This window comes from Mytilus trossulus, chromosome 1 (genome assembly GCF_036588685.1).
Source record: "Mytilus trossulus isolate FHL-02 chromosome 1, PNRI_Mtr1.1.1.hap1, whole genome shotgun sequence".
NCBI classification, from domain to species: Eukaryota; Metazoa; Mollusca; class Bivalvia; order Mytilida; family Mytilidae; genus Mytilus; species Mytilus trossulus.
In genome coordinates this window covers 46,550,378-46,566,775 of record NC_086373.1, presented here as the reverse complement: position 1 = coordinate 46,566,775, position 16,398 = coordinate 46,550,378, and positions in this window count along the sequence as shown.

Here is a 16,398-nt window from a genome sequence, read left to right as displayed (position 1 = left end):
AGAGAGGTTAAAAACTTTTTGAAAAAAAGGACCAACATATCGTCCTCCATCTAGAATAGATTGGAAAGAGTGTCGTCAAGTCACCAAAGATGCTCTTTCCTCGTGTTGTAAAAAGTGGTGTAAACGGGAAAAATCTGATAAAAAAATCCCTTGATTCTTATTTAAATAGATGTAAGAATGTGGTAGATAAGAGAATATAAAATTTTGAAAAATAATTTAGAAGTAAATGATAGAGTAAATAATACAACTTTTTCCAGAATAAGAAATCAACTTCAAGAACTTTCAAAGCGGTTTGTGTTTGTACCAGCCGACAAAACAGCCAATAATGTGGTGGTGGTATGCCGTAAATACTACACGGACGTTCTTAAGAATGAAGTTTTAAATTCATCTACATTCTAGTCCATGCGCTCCACAGAGAGTCATATTGTAAACAAACATCACAACCACATCAAAGCTTAAGGCTTCTTTTGAACATTTGAAGATCCCTACTATGCAGTTGTTACCAACATTTCACAAAAAACATTTAAATATCGTTTCATTTCGGCCTCTAGTAAGTGTTCTACAACTAATCTTTCAGTGCTCTTAACTAGTTCATTAACTACTATTAAACAGCTTATCATAAACTATTGTAATAAAATATATGAACATAGTGGTATAAACCATTTTTGGAGTGTAAAAAAATCTTTGGGTGTTTTAGATAAATAACGTGCTTATGATGGTCCTTTTGATTCTGTTGACAGTTTTTATTTTTCTACTCTTTACACTACACTTCCACACTATCTTATTAAACAAAAGTTTTCCTATTTAATTAAATGGTCGTTTGGTAAAGCTGAATGCAAATATATTTGCTGCAACTCATTTAAAGCCTTCTTCTCTAATAAGAAAGTATGCTAGATATACTTACTGGAGGTGTGATGAGATGTTAGAAGCTGTCAATTTTCTCCTTGATAATATTTATGTACGTTTCGGCAACAAAGTTTATCGACAAGTTGTATGTATCCCCATGGACACTAATTGTGCCCCTTCAATAGCAGACTTGTTATTGTACTGTTACGATCACGGTTTATGACTAAACCCAGTTAAGACCCGTCGAAATGGCATTTAATTGATAAATTCAACAACACTTACCGTTATCTTGATGAAATTTTTTCGTTAAATAATCAAGAATTTTCTCAATATACTGCTGAAATTTACTCTAATAGGAACTTACTTTAAATAAATCAAAGTAGTAGGTCCGGTAAGGACCGATTTTCGCCTCAAATTTCAGGTTCATCTGACGAAAGATTTTACCACTTTTTAAACACTTAAGTGTCTATTTCATTTAATTCAATAAGTTCATGTGAAAGATTATAACTGATTAAGTCATTAAAAAAACCGATCCAATTCAAGCTCAAATATCCAAAATCTACCAAATATGCCGAAAAATGTCACTTTTCAGATGTTTTTTGTTGTTGTCAAAAATGAAAGTTGCCGCATCCGTGTTCATCCTGAACCTGTAAATATGTTATGTATTGTCATCAAATACAACTCAAATTTCAATATTAATGATGAACACGAATGCTGCCACATTCGTTTTACACGGAAACCGTCTAAAATTTAACTAAAATGCTAGAATTGTGAGGATATCTGTAATTTAGCATGAGTTAATGATGCTAGTACCCGATACATGTGCATTATATTGTCAAAAACAGCCCATATTTATGTAGCAGAAGCATTTTGTCCAATAAATAACTAAATGTTTACATTTTAACAATTTGGTAAAGCTGCTATATTTTGGGCCAAAAAAGGGTCTTACAAGACCTACTCCTTTATTCGGTAATAACTTTCCTTTCCTGAATTTAAACGGGAAACTACACACTAAAATTTACGACAAAAGAGACGACTTTTCGTTCCCTATTGTTAATTTTCCATTTCTAGATGGTGATATTCCTTTGGCACCATCTTACGGTGTTTATATTTCACAGCTCGTTCGCTATGCCGGTGTCTGTTACGACGTTTTTTATTTTAAAGAACGCAATCTATGTTTTACTGGTCAATTATTAAACCTGGAATATCGTTACCAAAAATTACTTAAAACCTTTACTAAATTTTTCCATAGATAAAAAGATTTGGTTTTGAAGTTTGGTTGTACCTGTAAAAAACTTATTTCAAACGGGATAGCACATCATCATTTTTACGGAAATGTTGTTAACCGTGCCCGGAAATTTAGAAATGATCCATGTAAATTTGTGGCTCCTTTAAATAAACTTATTCTAAAAGGTTACCTATTCAACACTGTAATGAGATCATTAAATATTGTTTTTATTGGTATAAATATTGATTTTGTTATCAGTAAATTAAAAGGTAACTAAATATTACTAGTATGTTATATACATATAAATATTCATGGATCTACAATCTGTCGATACCTGTAACTTGGCATTGGACAAGGGCATGTTTTCTCTGGCTGTTTATGACGTCTTTATACTAAGTCCATTGGATGTTGGATGTGTACAGATTGATAGTTTCGTCTTAGATGCATGATTTTTTTATAAGCTGTTAGTGGCTTTAAACTAGCTGTCAGATAACTGCGAGTACTCTTAGATCTGTTCATTATTTTTTTTGTGTCGGGCTGTATAAGTACCCGGCGACGTCCACTTGTATTTTTGTCCATCTGATGAGTGAAGCCTTTTTCAACTGATTTTTATAGTTCGTTCTTATGTTGTACTGTCTAACCACTATCCCAGGTTAGGGGAGGGTTGGGATCCAGCTTACATGTTTAACCCCGCCACATTATTTATGTATGTACCTGTCCCAATGAGCCTGTAAATTAGTGGTTGTCGTTTGTTTATGTGTTACATATTTGTTTTTCGTTCAGTTTTTTTTACATAAATGAGGCCGTTAGTTTTCTCGTTTGAATTTTTTCACAGTGTCTTATCGGGGTCTTTAATAGCTGACCATGCGGTATGGGCTTTGCTCAGTGTTGAAAACCGTACGGTTACCTATAGTTGTTAATGTCTGTGTCATTTTGGTCTCTTGTGGACAGTTGTCTCATTGGCAATCATACCACATATATTTTTTTTTATATATAAGTACATCTAGAGGAATGGAACCATGGTGATAAATCATATGTCCTCCTAGAAAAAGGGTTATGCGCTAGGCTAGGTACTCAACCACGAAAAGAAAAAGAATGCTACACAAACAAGGAAAAATCTATTAATTCAGTGAAGACAAATGGAAACATTGAGGAATGCAGCCTTTGACGAGCGGCAAAACTCCATCATGTCTCCCAAATAACTTAAAACAACCAGAACCGTTCAAACTTTACTAATTTTAAAGGAAAGAAAGAGAATCAAACTTGGTATATGTGGTATAAGTTAATGTAGATGGACTGATTCGGGAACGTCAGGCACAGTTCAGACACATATATTTATTATTCAGGACGTTCAGATGGGGGACATCAGGAAGTATTAGCTATTCTATTGAATAAGAAATAAGTTAGAATAAATTAAATCGGATGATAATGGACACATCAAGCACGATGTACTTACAATCATTTAAGATTTTAAGGTAGGTTCAGCTAACACATGTTCAGAAGAAGTTATCGAAAAACAGGGACTTGAAGAATTTAACCATTATGGTGAAAGATTAGTAGAGATGAGTTATATGAACAATATGAACATAAAACATACACAAAGCCACATGGATGTCTCCGAATGTAAAAGTAGAAAACCAGATCGATCACATATTGATGTATAAGAAATAGAGGTCATCACTGTTATATTTGAAAGTAAAAAGAGGTGCAGATGTTAACAGTGATTATCACCTAGTCATTAAAATTATCAGACTGTAATAAAGGAAAAAAAAATGGAAAAAAAACAAGCATGATTTTAGACATTCGTAAACTTCAAAAACCAATCAAGGTTGAGGAGAACAACTAAAGAAACTGAAAGAGCTTTTTAATAGTTAGAAAAATCAGACAAAAAGGCATACATAGATAATATTACTGAAGAGGCTAATAAAGCATCTAAAGTTGGAGATATGAGAAGGCTATATAGCATCACAAGAAAACTCAATGGCAGAGTAAATATCACAAGTACTAACATCAGAGATAAAGATGGCCAGATAATATGTTAATAGGAGAAACAATTGGAAAGATGGAAAGACTATTTTGAACAGGTGTTATATATAAACCTGAACCAGATATCTCAGTTGACAGGTAAGAGGAAGCTTCATCGCCAATAGAAATATAATAGGACCCATTACAGATGGAGGCTAAAGCTGCCAAAATTAAAAACTAAAGTTATACGGCATACCATGAGAAGTATAAAAATTAAACATAAACCTCAAAGTGGACATCCTACGTGATTTATTGAATGAAATACGAAAGAGCTGACTGGGAGATAGTATGATTATAAAGCTACCAAAGTGGCTAGAAAGATACTTAATTCTAGAACGAAACGGATTTAGAACAAACCGTACTTGTTTTGATAAAATCCTCATACTGATCATTATTATAATTAATGCACTTGAATGGAGATCATCGAGATATATTAATTGTGTGAACTTTGATAGCGTCTATACATAGTCATTTTGGTACATGAGTATGTATGGAATTCCAAAGAAAATAATTAAAATCATTAAGGATAATCATGATGTTTCAGGTATGCAGTCAAACATGATGCAAAACTATCAAACTGGGTAAACATCACATCAGCAACGGAACATCAGGGCATACAGTTGGGATTAACCAATATTTAGATGACGGTTTGCTGATGATATCCGCTTCTTTATATATACAACAAAATATGCATTAACTGATTAGAAGGATTGAAAATAAATGAGACAGCAAGTCACTTTTAAGATGTTCCCGATAAATTTCTCTATGTTTCAATTGCAAATATTCCTTCCGGTCGTTAACGGTCACCGTAACTAAAGTACTTTGCATATTCGTATATTATCTATGATTATTTACTGGCAATTCTCATAAGCAGAAATTGACAGGTGAAGCGAAAATCTTTGTTTAAAGCAATGTAGTGTTGAATAAAAATCGCTCACTAACTTTCCTTTATACCCTCATAACTTTGTCATTTCTTTATCTTTTTTCACCGTGGACAGACGGTTGATGTTGAAATTGCGCGTCAAAACTTTTTCAAATCATAAACATATATGCACTGCACTTTAACTTAAAATACATCTAAACTTTAATGACCCAGTCACCGATAACTATCACGTGACATATGCGATTTATCGAATAGCCCGAACTACTCGCGGTAACAGCCCGGTACATCAGAGGGCCATGTCACATGAGTGATAAACATGTCGGTTTCTTTATAATTTTATCATTTTTCTCTGAAAATAATATCGAAATTCTATATTAAATAAATAAAAAAATGATTTAGACCCGCGAGACCCCTTAAGCAACTTATAAATGATACCGAAAATAAAAATTAAAATTAAAAGTTAAGAATAATTAATAATGATGCAAATTCTTGCAAAGAAATATTTGTAACAAAAATCAAAATTCACAACAATTTGACTTTGCAATTTATGGTGACTTTTTGAAAAAGAATATCCAAAAAACAAAACACACAACATATTGCAACACAAAACCACTCATATCAGACAGCCCTTACCAAATTAATTGACACCTGGCTCAAATGTAAGGATAATGGTTATGTTGTAGGAACAGTTTTTCTAGATTTAAAAAAGGCATTTGATCACACCATTCTCTGCCATATATTACATTTATACAAAGTCTCTAATCATTCAATAAAATGGTTCGAGTCATACCCGTCTAATAGAAAGAAAAAAAGTGTGCTCGGGTAATACAGCCTCAGAATATAAATGTATCAAATGTGGGTTTCCCCAAGGGTCAATTTTAGGTCCCCTTTTGTTTGTCTTATTCATAAATGACATGACTTTAGAAGCCACTCATACAGCCATTGATATGTATGCTGATGATACAACACTTCATACATATGGAACAAATAAGGAAGAGATATAAAGGAAACTAAATTATAGCTCTTCATCTTTTATATCAGCTTTGGATTTCAAATATTTTGGCCACGAGCATCACTGAAGAGACATGTTTTGTCGAAATGCGCATCTGGTGCAAGAAAATTGGTATTGTCAATTTTATTACGATGCCAACACCATAAACAATTGGTGTGTGAACAATAGGATGTTTATAAATCCATTAAAAACTACTTCTATTTTGATTGGAACAAATAAGAAACGGACTTTTTTAGGAAATTGTATGAATATATGTATACAAGATAGCCCAATCACATCCGTTGAAATACAGAAATTTTTTGGGTGTATATATTGACAAAAATATGGAATGGAAATTTCAAATTGACTATATATGTAAAACCGTAAGTTCTCGCATCGCACCGCTATCTAGAATTAAGAAATTTTTTGATATAAGCTGTTTTATATTGCTTATATTTTGCCCATATTTGAATTTTGTTGCTCCATATGGGGAAATTGCTATAAGGATGGATATAAAATAATTCTTAAAATGCAGAAAAGAGCTGCAAGGATTATACTTGATGCACCAATACTAACACCTAGTATAAATTGATCTAAAGAGCTTAAGTGGTTGAATTTCAAATGTAGAATTTCATATCATAAAATTCTAAACGATAAAGCACCTGATTACGTAAAGGAACTCTGTTGTCCAATTGTTAACCTACATATTAGAAATCTAAGGCCATCTGCAAATAATAATTTAGCTATTGTACGACCGAACACAAATTCAATGAAGAAATATTTTGCATATAGTTCATCTATACTTTGGAATAAACTACCAAATGAAATAAAATGTTGTGAAAATGTGGACACTTTTAAACAAAAATGTGTTGATTTCTTGAATATAAATGATTTATAACAACTTACTCAAATATTCTAATAAGTTGTATGTTATGTATATATGTATATTCATAATCATTGCGGTTTTTATCGAACGCAAACATAGGTTTGAACGTGGTTTTCAATTTAGACTCGTTTATATTTTTTCGTTTGGGCTTGTATCATATTTTCCCTCCGGTTTATATGATCCGTTCATCCTATATTGACTCTTACAATTCAAGAGTCAGGATCTAAAAATGAGGGTACTTTTTTCTAAAAATAAGGGTACTTTTTATATAGCTTTCCAAGTACCGTTTCGATCCCTAACATCACTGAAGAGACATTTATTGTCGAAATCCGGATCTGGTGTACAAAAAAAATATTGACATCGTGGCATAATATCGTGGCCACAAGTTAAAATTTGTTTTATGTTTAGTATTAAATTTATATTAAGATCCATTTTGTTACATCTTGTGAACAATTTTATTTGGCAATCGCCAATGGCAGTCAGCAGGGTTAAAGAAGTTGTTCAGTTGTTCGACCTGTTAGTCAAATGCGTTTTGTTTAAATATACTTTTTCACTTTTTTGGTATTTTGGAAAATGTTGTTTGTGCTGTTTTTAGACCCTTCTACAACAAAATTTGTTTTACATGCACACTTATAAAAATTGCGGTTTTTATCCAGCGCAATCATAGGTTTGAACGTAGTTTTCAATTTAGACTAGTGTATATTCATATATATATATATATATGAATTTATTTTTCTCTTGATCTACAGACAGTTTATAGTCAGTATGAACAATGCATTTACATAATATGTTAGAAACTGTGAGCTTTGTAATATTTGTACTGTTTGTTCTTTGTGAGGGCCTCACGGTAGATTAGCGAAAGCTCATTGAGTCACCCTCTTCAAATAAAGTCATTATTTACTTACTCACTTAAAATAATAAATGATTCGGTAAGATTCAGTTTTTTCGTCAATGACCAGTTTACAAAAGATTGTATGTCTTTAATTTTTCTTCTTGCAATTACATGAAATATATGCTCACTCTTTATTTCAGATAGTAGTTTTATTATCTTCTTAACACGTTGACAGAAGACCAGATTTAATGTCAAACAATATATTAGAAGCAATATCAGGACAAATGAGAAACAAATCCTACAATCACTAAATTTGATGGAGGGGATTTATAAAATACAGTAGATTTTGTTTCTACTTTTTCAAACTCAATTAAGGTGGCTCCTGGGTACAAAAATTTCAGCAAAAAATTCAACCTTTATTTTTTCATTTCAAATTTTATTTATTACACTATTAGTTATTACTTTATGATTTGGTACAAAAATCAACCCAAAAAATCGATTCAGTTTGACCCCAGATGACTTTTAAAATGTTTATATCATTGTAAAAGCTCCAAATTATCTCCCTTTGGTGCAAAAATGCCATTTTTTGTCATTAAATTTAAAATACCTTTTTTAACTCATCAGTGACCTATATTTTTTATTATTGTTTTCAAATTAGCTGTACATAAACTAAATAATTGTAAAATATAAGCGATTTCTTATATTAGGTTATTTTTTTATTTCGAAATTACCTCAATTTCGCCTATTAAGGTAGCACAATACAAAGATTTTATACCTCCAGTTCCCCAGTTTTAAAATGCTGTAACTTTTGTTGTAATGCTTGAAAATTTATAATAGTGGTATCTATAGATAGCTAACAGATTACTCTTTCAAATTAATGCAATGTTAATATTATACAACAATTATGTAATCAATCATAATGATAATTGTGTCTACAAAATTTTACAGCAAATTTCCACATTCAATTGAAATTAGCTTCTTCATGGATCACCCAAGAGAGTTGATTTTATTATATGTTGTTCCTTAAGTCATTATCAACAAAAGGGTGTCTCAGATTTTGGAAAGAACGTATAGATCAAATTTTACACCTAATCATACATTATCTACTTTTATGTGGTAAGTACGTTTACACTAATTACAAATTTATGAGAGAATGGAATACGATAGCGATAATTTGAGACACCCTTTTGAAGCTCCTGCTGTGTTGCTTAAGATAACGTTAAAATTTCTTGTGTGGGTATAGAGCTAAATTCATTCAAGGGAACTGACCAAGATGTTGCCATTAATTGCATAAGAATTGATTACATAATGATTGCATAACAAAAATATTGCATTCATTTTAAAGATTATTCTTTTACCTATCTATATATACCTCTTTTATTAATTTATATGCCGTTTTAAGAAAGTTACAGCATTTTGAAGGTTGGGGATTGGGAGTAAAAAAATCTGTGTATTGTGCTACCTTAAATCAAGAGAAAAAAAGGACTTTAACAAAAATGTATGCTTCTTCCGGAGGCAGATTGTGAGCTTAAATGAACGGTGACCCCATTTTTTTTTATTTTTTTTTTTTTTAAGTATATGATAAACTTTATTTCTAAAATGATATAGCGAAATCATATATTAGAAAAAAAAATTGGATTTATACCCAGGAGCCCCCTTTAGTGATCTCACTGCTCTGAAATAACTATAGGCATCTTGTATGCTTTTGCTGCTCACAAGGAAGCTATTAAACCAAGACTTCAAAACGGTGAAGTTGAAATCATCCCTTCGTAAATTTTACGGACGCCATCACGAGTTGATTATGGAAAACCGTTTCACAGATGCTATCGGATATGTTCCTCATGTCGTAACTACATGTACTATACCCTTTCCTTTATACAAATGTATCCTACCGAATTAGACTATTTACCGGCTTTGTTATAACATAAGCAACACGACGGATGCCACATATGCATGGAGCAGGATCAGCTTACCCTTCCGTAGCACCTGAGATAAAACCCCAGTTTTTGGTGGAATTCATGTTGCTTAGTCTTAAGTTGTCTATATTGTGTCTTCTGTACTATTATTTGTCTCTTTGTCTTTTTATTTTTAGCCATGGCGTTGTCTGTTTTCGATCTATGAGTTTGATTATTCCTCTGGTGTCTCCCGTCCCTCTTTTGTAAAATTTGTGGGCATGTGTTACCTTTCCACGTCAGTTTTAATCTAGCGGCGTAAGTACAGTACATGATATATAAGGCATGAAGATGTTATTGTTACAGATCAGCTAAATTATCTATAGTAAAGGATCCTACAAATTAATGTAAGATACAGTCACAGAAAATAATTATATATATATATATATATATATTGATATTGTGGATTTTTGTTTGTCATATACTACTCAAAGGTTTGAATTGAATTTGAATCGAATAAAAAAGAACACCTAAGCTCATGGAAAAGTTATTTGATAACTATTAGCATGTAAAAATGGGTTATTGTATTGTTTATTTGTGGATTTCTTTGTCCTGAATGTTCTTGTATTTATTTGTACTGTATTCCTGTCATGTCATGGTGTCATTTTAGTGTTATATTAAACATTGCCATAAAAGCGCGAGGTTGTGCTAGCCACAACACCAAGTTCAATCCACCATATTTTTCTTAAATTGTCCTGTATCAAGTCAGAAAAATGGCAGTTGTAATTTCCCTCGGTTTTAGTTTGTAACCCGGATTTGTTTTCTGACTTTCGAATAGCGGTATACTTCTGTTATCCTTATCTAAAACATTAATTACAAATACGAAAAGTGTAATTATCAACCTAAATCTTACTAAATATTTGTCAAAATTATCTAGAAAAGTCTTTATAGCTTGTTGTTCGGTGTGAGCCAAGGCTCCGTGTTGAAGGCCGTACTTTAACCTATAATGGTTTAATTTTTAAATTGTTATTTGGATGAAGAGTTGTCTCATTGGCACTCACACCAAATCTTCCTATATCTATATATGCATTGGAGGTAACACTAGCATAGCAATACAGTCATGTTAGAATATGTTTGAGAAAATATGTGTTATATTTTACCAGAGCATCGCTCTATAGTGTGTTAAAATGTTAATAACTTTCTTTTTTCTGTAATGATTTGTAAGAAATTAATATATATGCGTATTTCATATGTTAGTGGTCTATACATATAATATACATTGTTATTTTATAATCATGTACAATTCTTAACTCCAAATGTCTTTGTTTTCAATTGGTTAATGGTAAGTTAACTTTATTCAAATAAACCAAAAGGAGTAAACAGGTACATAGGGACCTTCTTACTAAACTGTAAGATGTAAACAAACATACAACTTTAAAAACTCAGGGAAACACAAAATCTTGACAAAAACCGTTCTAGTAATATGAATGTAAACCGAAAGCGACAGCATAGCGAACAGTTATTGTGGACTCTTTGGTGATCGGACAATATTTAAAACAGCGATCGTAGCAAATCGTAATAAATATAACCTGACGAATTAATAAATATTACAGTGATAGTGTTCTGTCATGTAATCGTCGTTGTAGACACGTACCATAATTGAGAATAGAACCAGCAGTATCATAGTATATGCCTGTCAGTTTGTTTCCACCAAGAAAGAGAACTTTTAAGGTTGATACTAAATTTGTCACAATTGTCAGACGTTTTATGGTTCAATGTCCTTTTGTGTCTTTTCGTATTGGAATTTATCAATGAAGCATTCATTACTGTTAAGATAGTTGAATATATATTTCGAAAAACAGTTCTTTTAGTTTTTCATAACGACTTATATCTGTTTCAATTCAGGCTAGGTTAATGCCTGTCCCAAGTCAAGAGCATGTAATTCAGTGATTGTCGTTTGCTGTTATATTTCATATTTTGTTCTCTGGTTTGTTTGGTTTTACATTTGTCATTTGTGGGGCCTATGATGGCTGACTAAACGGTATCAGTGTTACTAATTGTTATAGACCGTTCTGTGGCTTATATGTGTTAATTTCTGTGTCATTTGGTCTCATGTGGTGAGTTATCTCATTGGCAATCATACCACATCTTCTGATATATATAAGATAAGCTTTGAAATGATAATAATTTGGTCATAATGGGGCCTATGATTTTTTATTAATGTTGAAGACATTGCAGTATTTTCAAAACTGCAGTAATGCAAAATATTTTGTCTCTGGTGAATAATTATCTCATTGGCAATCCTAACGCGTCTTGTTATTTTATATCGGGAACACTTTGATCTCAATTATTTTAATACACTTCTTTCATCTTGTTTTATATTGTTTGGTTGTTGGTTGTTGGTCTTTTGTGTTGTTATCATTTGGTGATTCCTTGCATCCTTTTCATATATTTCTTTTACAATGCAATACAAATGTGTTAAAATGGCATGACATGTACACTTTTTAAATTTACAACATGTTTTATTCTATTGACGTGGACAATTGGTGAAAAAATCCAGTCCTTTCAGTTTGCAAGATCAGTGATGTACAAAACAGCATTATAAATACTCGCATGAGCTTACATAACGATTCAAATTCAAAAGGTGCGTATCACATGCATAACAGGTTTTTCTAAAAATAAATTATCAGCAAAAGAATAAAGGTAGGCACAAACGTGCCAAGAAGCAAGATGTCTATCACTCAGTACATAGACTGCAACATTTGGTGTAATCTTCAATGTTGCGACTCGAGTCTAGATCTATATTGATAAGTTTGTTGTTTTTTAAACAATGTAAATATTCTTGTGAAATTATCATTTAATAAATCGTCTTTAAATACTTAGCGTTATATACCCATTTAAAGGACTCTTCTGGATTCAAATAAACTTTTTGACTTAATCCTATGGGGTAAACGCGTGATATTCGTTAAGCCGCAACGAGGTCGTCTGCAAACATTTATGCCACTGAAAATAGTCCCATTAAACACGGTCCTATACTGATATCAGTAAACCATTACACGAGCTGCCTGCAAAGTGATTATGGTCAACAATTAGCGTATCACAATCTCTTTGTATTGTAAACCAAAAGAATAACAACTTAATCGATGGCACTTAGAATGAATTAGCAGTGTCTTTTGCCTTATCAAAGTTGTAGACAGGTCTAAATTCTCTGGCGGAATTATCGAGAAGGGGCTTGTTTTGGTGACCTCCCGTGTTGTTGTATCTACATTACACTTGTGTCTGGATTTACCTCTTTGTAGTTTATAGAAAACTTGAATTAAAACTAGCAAGTGATACCAATTTTGAAGTGTATGTAATTTGGTAATTAATTTGTGGTCTATATTATTTTAGAAAAGTAAACTGTATCAGTTATTATTGAAACAGAACTTAACTGGTTGGCGAAAACATTAACTTGCCATGACGTATTTTTGTTTTGGTCAGAGCAATAGCGGACAAGTTTTGGTCATGTTTCTAATACAGTTCATTGAATTATTCTATTTCTGTAGTTAGTTGTTTGTTAGTCTTATTTCAATATTACAAAGCAAATAAGATTTGAAAACAACAAAAAACATAAATTGTAGTGTGATGTCGTATAAACAATTTCGAACGCAATTAGAAATTAAAACTGTTTATGCATGGTATAATAAATGTCGATCACATCATAGCTAAGGAACATCGTTGCTTCAAGAGTGAAATTGACATGCAAGGTAATATATTCAGCAAATATAAATTTCTTTATTTGCCGCCAATCTCATAGTAAAACACAGAAACAATACAAAAAGAGACAACCGTGTCTTTATTGGGATCTAAGATTCATAGAATCATGGCTCAGAGTGTTCACGAATCGATTTGAATCTTGAATTACTGAAATGTAGTGTATACCAAGGTCACATTTTTTGGTATCCTAATGATTTCTCGTCTTTAAAATTAGAAATAATTTACAATGCTTTCCTGCCTGAATTCCCTTAAATCGAGATATTCAAACACAGCAGAAATTTATTAATCCAAAATCTCTTTACCCTACCAAGTCAGTTACTTCCATGACCTTTATTCAGCAGCAACAAAAGGAAAACAGACTTCAACAAACCCTTTTGATTTCAATAATAATTGTGTTCCTCTTTCTTCAAACACCTTCAATAATCGTTAGCCTTCATACACGTTAATGTTATTTTTTTTAATTTCGTCGGTAATGCGCAGCAGGCAACGACAGAAACATTAATTGCAGAATAAAACCGTTAAAAGGACATTCCCAGTTCTAAGTTACATAAGAGAGCAAACATGTTTTCGTAAAAAAAAAAATGAACTACAAACGAATTAAAGAATGATAAATCAATTTCAATTGATACGTTTGGTATGAAATAAACTGTAGTCTCATTTTTGGAATGTTTTGCTGATTATAAAGTGTGCCGGGGTTTCATGATTTTCACTTCCTCCACTATTACAAACTTTAACGAAATATAGAAACATATGTACCTATTAAATTATTAAAAGTGCATAGAATGATAAATTATTTTCAATTGTAGTATTGTATACAAATTGGACTCATTTTTAGAATGATTTTCTGGATTTTCACTTTTACTGTAACAAGCTTATGATATGTTTTTTTTTAAATATTTTTTAATATTTTTTTTTATTGTATTATGTAATCAGTACATAAAAACCATACTAAAAATGATATAACACATATGTACTTTCACGATACTACAATCTTTCGATACCTTGCATTGCACAAATTCATGTTTTCCCCAGGCGGTTAATGAGGTTTTTACACTAAATCTTTTGGATGCTGTTGTGTACTGATTGATATTCCAGTCTTAGATACATTGTTTATTTGTTATTGGTTTTGGACTAGCTGTCAGTAACTGCGAGTACTCTCATATATGTACTAAGTGCCTGTTAGTGTTGTTGTAGGGATGAAGGGTATGGATATATACCCTGTCATGTCATGTCTGTGTTTTGGTTTTATGTTTTCTTTGTATCAATCTGATAGGTTATGATTTGTTTAACTGATTTGTTGAGAGTTCACAAACATGTTTAACCCCGTCACATTCTTTATGTGGATGTGTCACCTCGGGATCCTGGGGCCGTGTCAACGAAGCTGTCCTATGACTAGGACATGTCTTAGGATGGTATTAGGACACATCTTAGTCCTAAGTCAGGTAAACGAAAGTCTCCTAAAATAAGATATGTCCTAAATTTGGTCCTAAAGTTAGTACATACAAATAGGTGTCTTAGGATAGTCATAAAGGTTACAATGTCCTAAAACGTAATAAAAACAGCAAATATGGCATAAACTCAATTCTAAAAATACTAATACAATATTAAACTATCAAACTGTTATAAGAATTTTTCAATTTTTGTTAAAGATTCAATTGTATAACATAAAATTATATCATGCTGCCTTTTTTGAAGCCTAAAAAATACTATCAATAAAGCAACACGGTGCAATAAAAATTTAAATATGGGAAAAAATACTTCTTTTTTTAACTAATCCTCATTCGATACATGTAATGAAATTGAGTGGACCTAAGGACAAAACTAGTTTACGTACTAAAATTGCAACACGAATATCGCATTTAACAAAGTCGTGTGACTATTTACTTTCGTTTTCGTAATAAAATCATTTATATCTTCCATCATATTTTTAAATAACGTATTTATTAGTATAACGTTAAATCTTTAACTTTTATTTTGCGTTAATTGTTTTCCATATATAAAAGTCATCCTCCCTCTCTTTACATATATAAATATTAAAATACAATAGTATCTTTGTCAAAGAAATCTCTATATATTTTTTTCAATTAAATATAGGATGGTCCTAGGACCATCGTAGTTAGGACTGTCCTAAGACAGCTTTGTTTTACATCCTAAGACATGTCTCAGACACGTCCTAGGACCATCCTAAATAATGCCCTAAGAACTATCTTAGGACATATCCTAGGATACTTTTATTGACGCGGCCCCTGTAGTTCAGTGGTTGTCGTTGGTTCATGTCTGTCATATCATTTGTAAATTGTTTTATTATAAATTAGGCCTTTAGTTTTCCGTATTGAATTATTTTATGTTTTTTTTCATGTTGGGGCCTTTCATTTTCTACAATTGGTATAGGGTTTCATTGTTGAAAGCCGTACGATTGCCTATTAATGCTTACATCCATTTCACTTGAACGTTGGTGGATTGTTGTCTCGTTGGCAATCACACCACATCTCCTATTTTTTTTTTTATCTAAAGGAATAAAGTGACATATGAACCATGACTATTAATGACGTTAAAATACTAAATCCCTGTGATGTGTTTTAGTCGATTTTAGTCTCTGATGCATGATTTTTTACTATTAATTGGTTTTGGCTTTTCACTAGCTGTCAGTAACTGCGAGTACTCTCAAATCGTATTTTCTTGTTAATTCGACCTGTTGATACTGTTTATAATGCTTTTTTTGTTATTTTGTATTTATATGGATCTTGTCTGTACACCAGCTTTAATTATTTGTAATATCTTCAATTTTTCACTTATTCTTACAACATTTGTATAAACTTCAAGATTATAAAAAACTGGTTTTTTTTCTAAAGTGAACATTGATTGGTTAAATATTTCTCAGTGATGTCCTGTGTTTGCATTTGTTTGTTAGCTTTTTGGTCATGAATGTTTGTCTCTAATATTTAATTAACTGTGCATTTGTATTCAGATATCGCAGATCAAATTTATTCGTTCATTGTGTAATCATACGTTTTTTGATTGAGTTAAGCCTGCCAATTGATATTTTATCGTATGTTTTT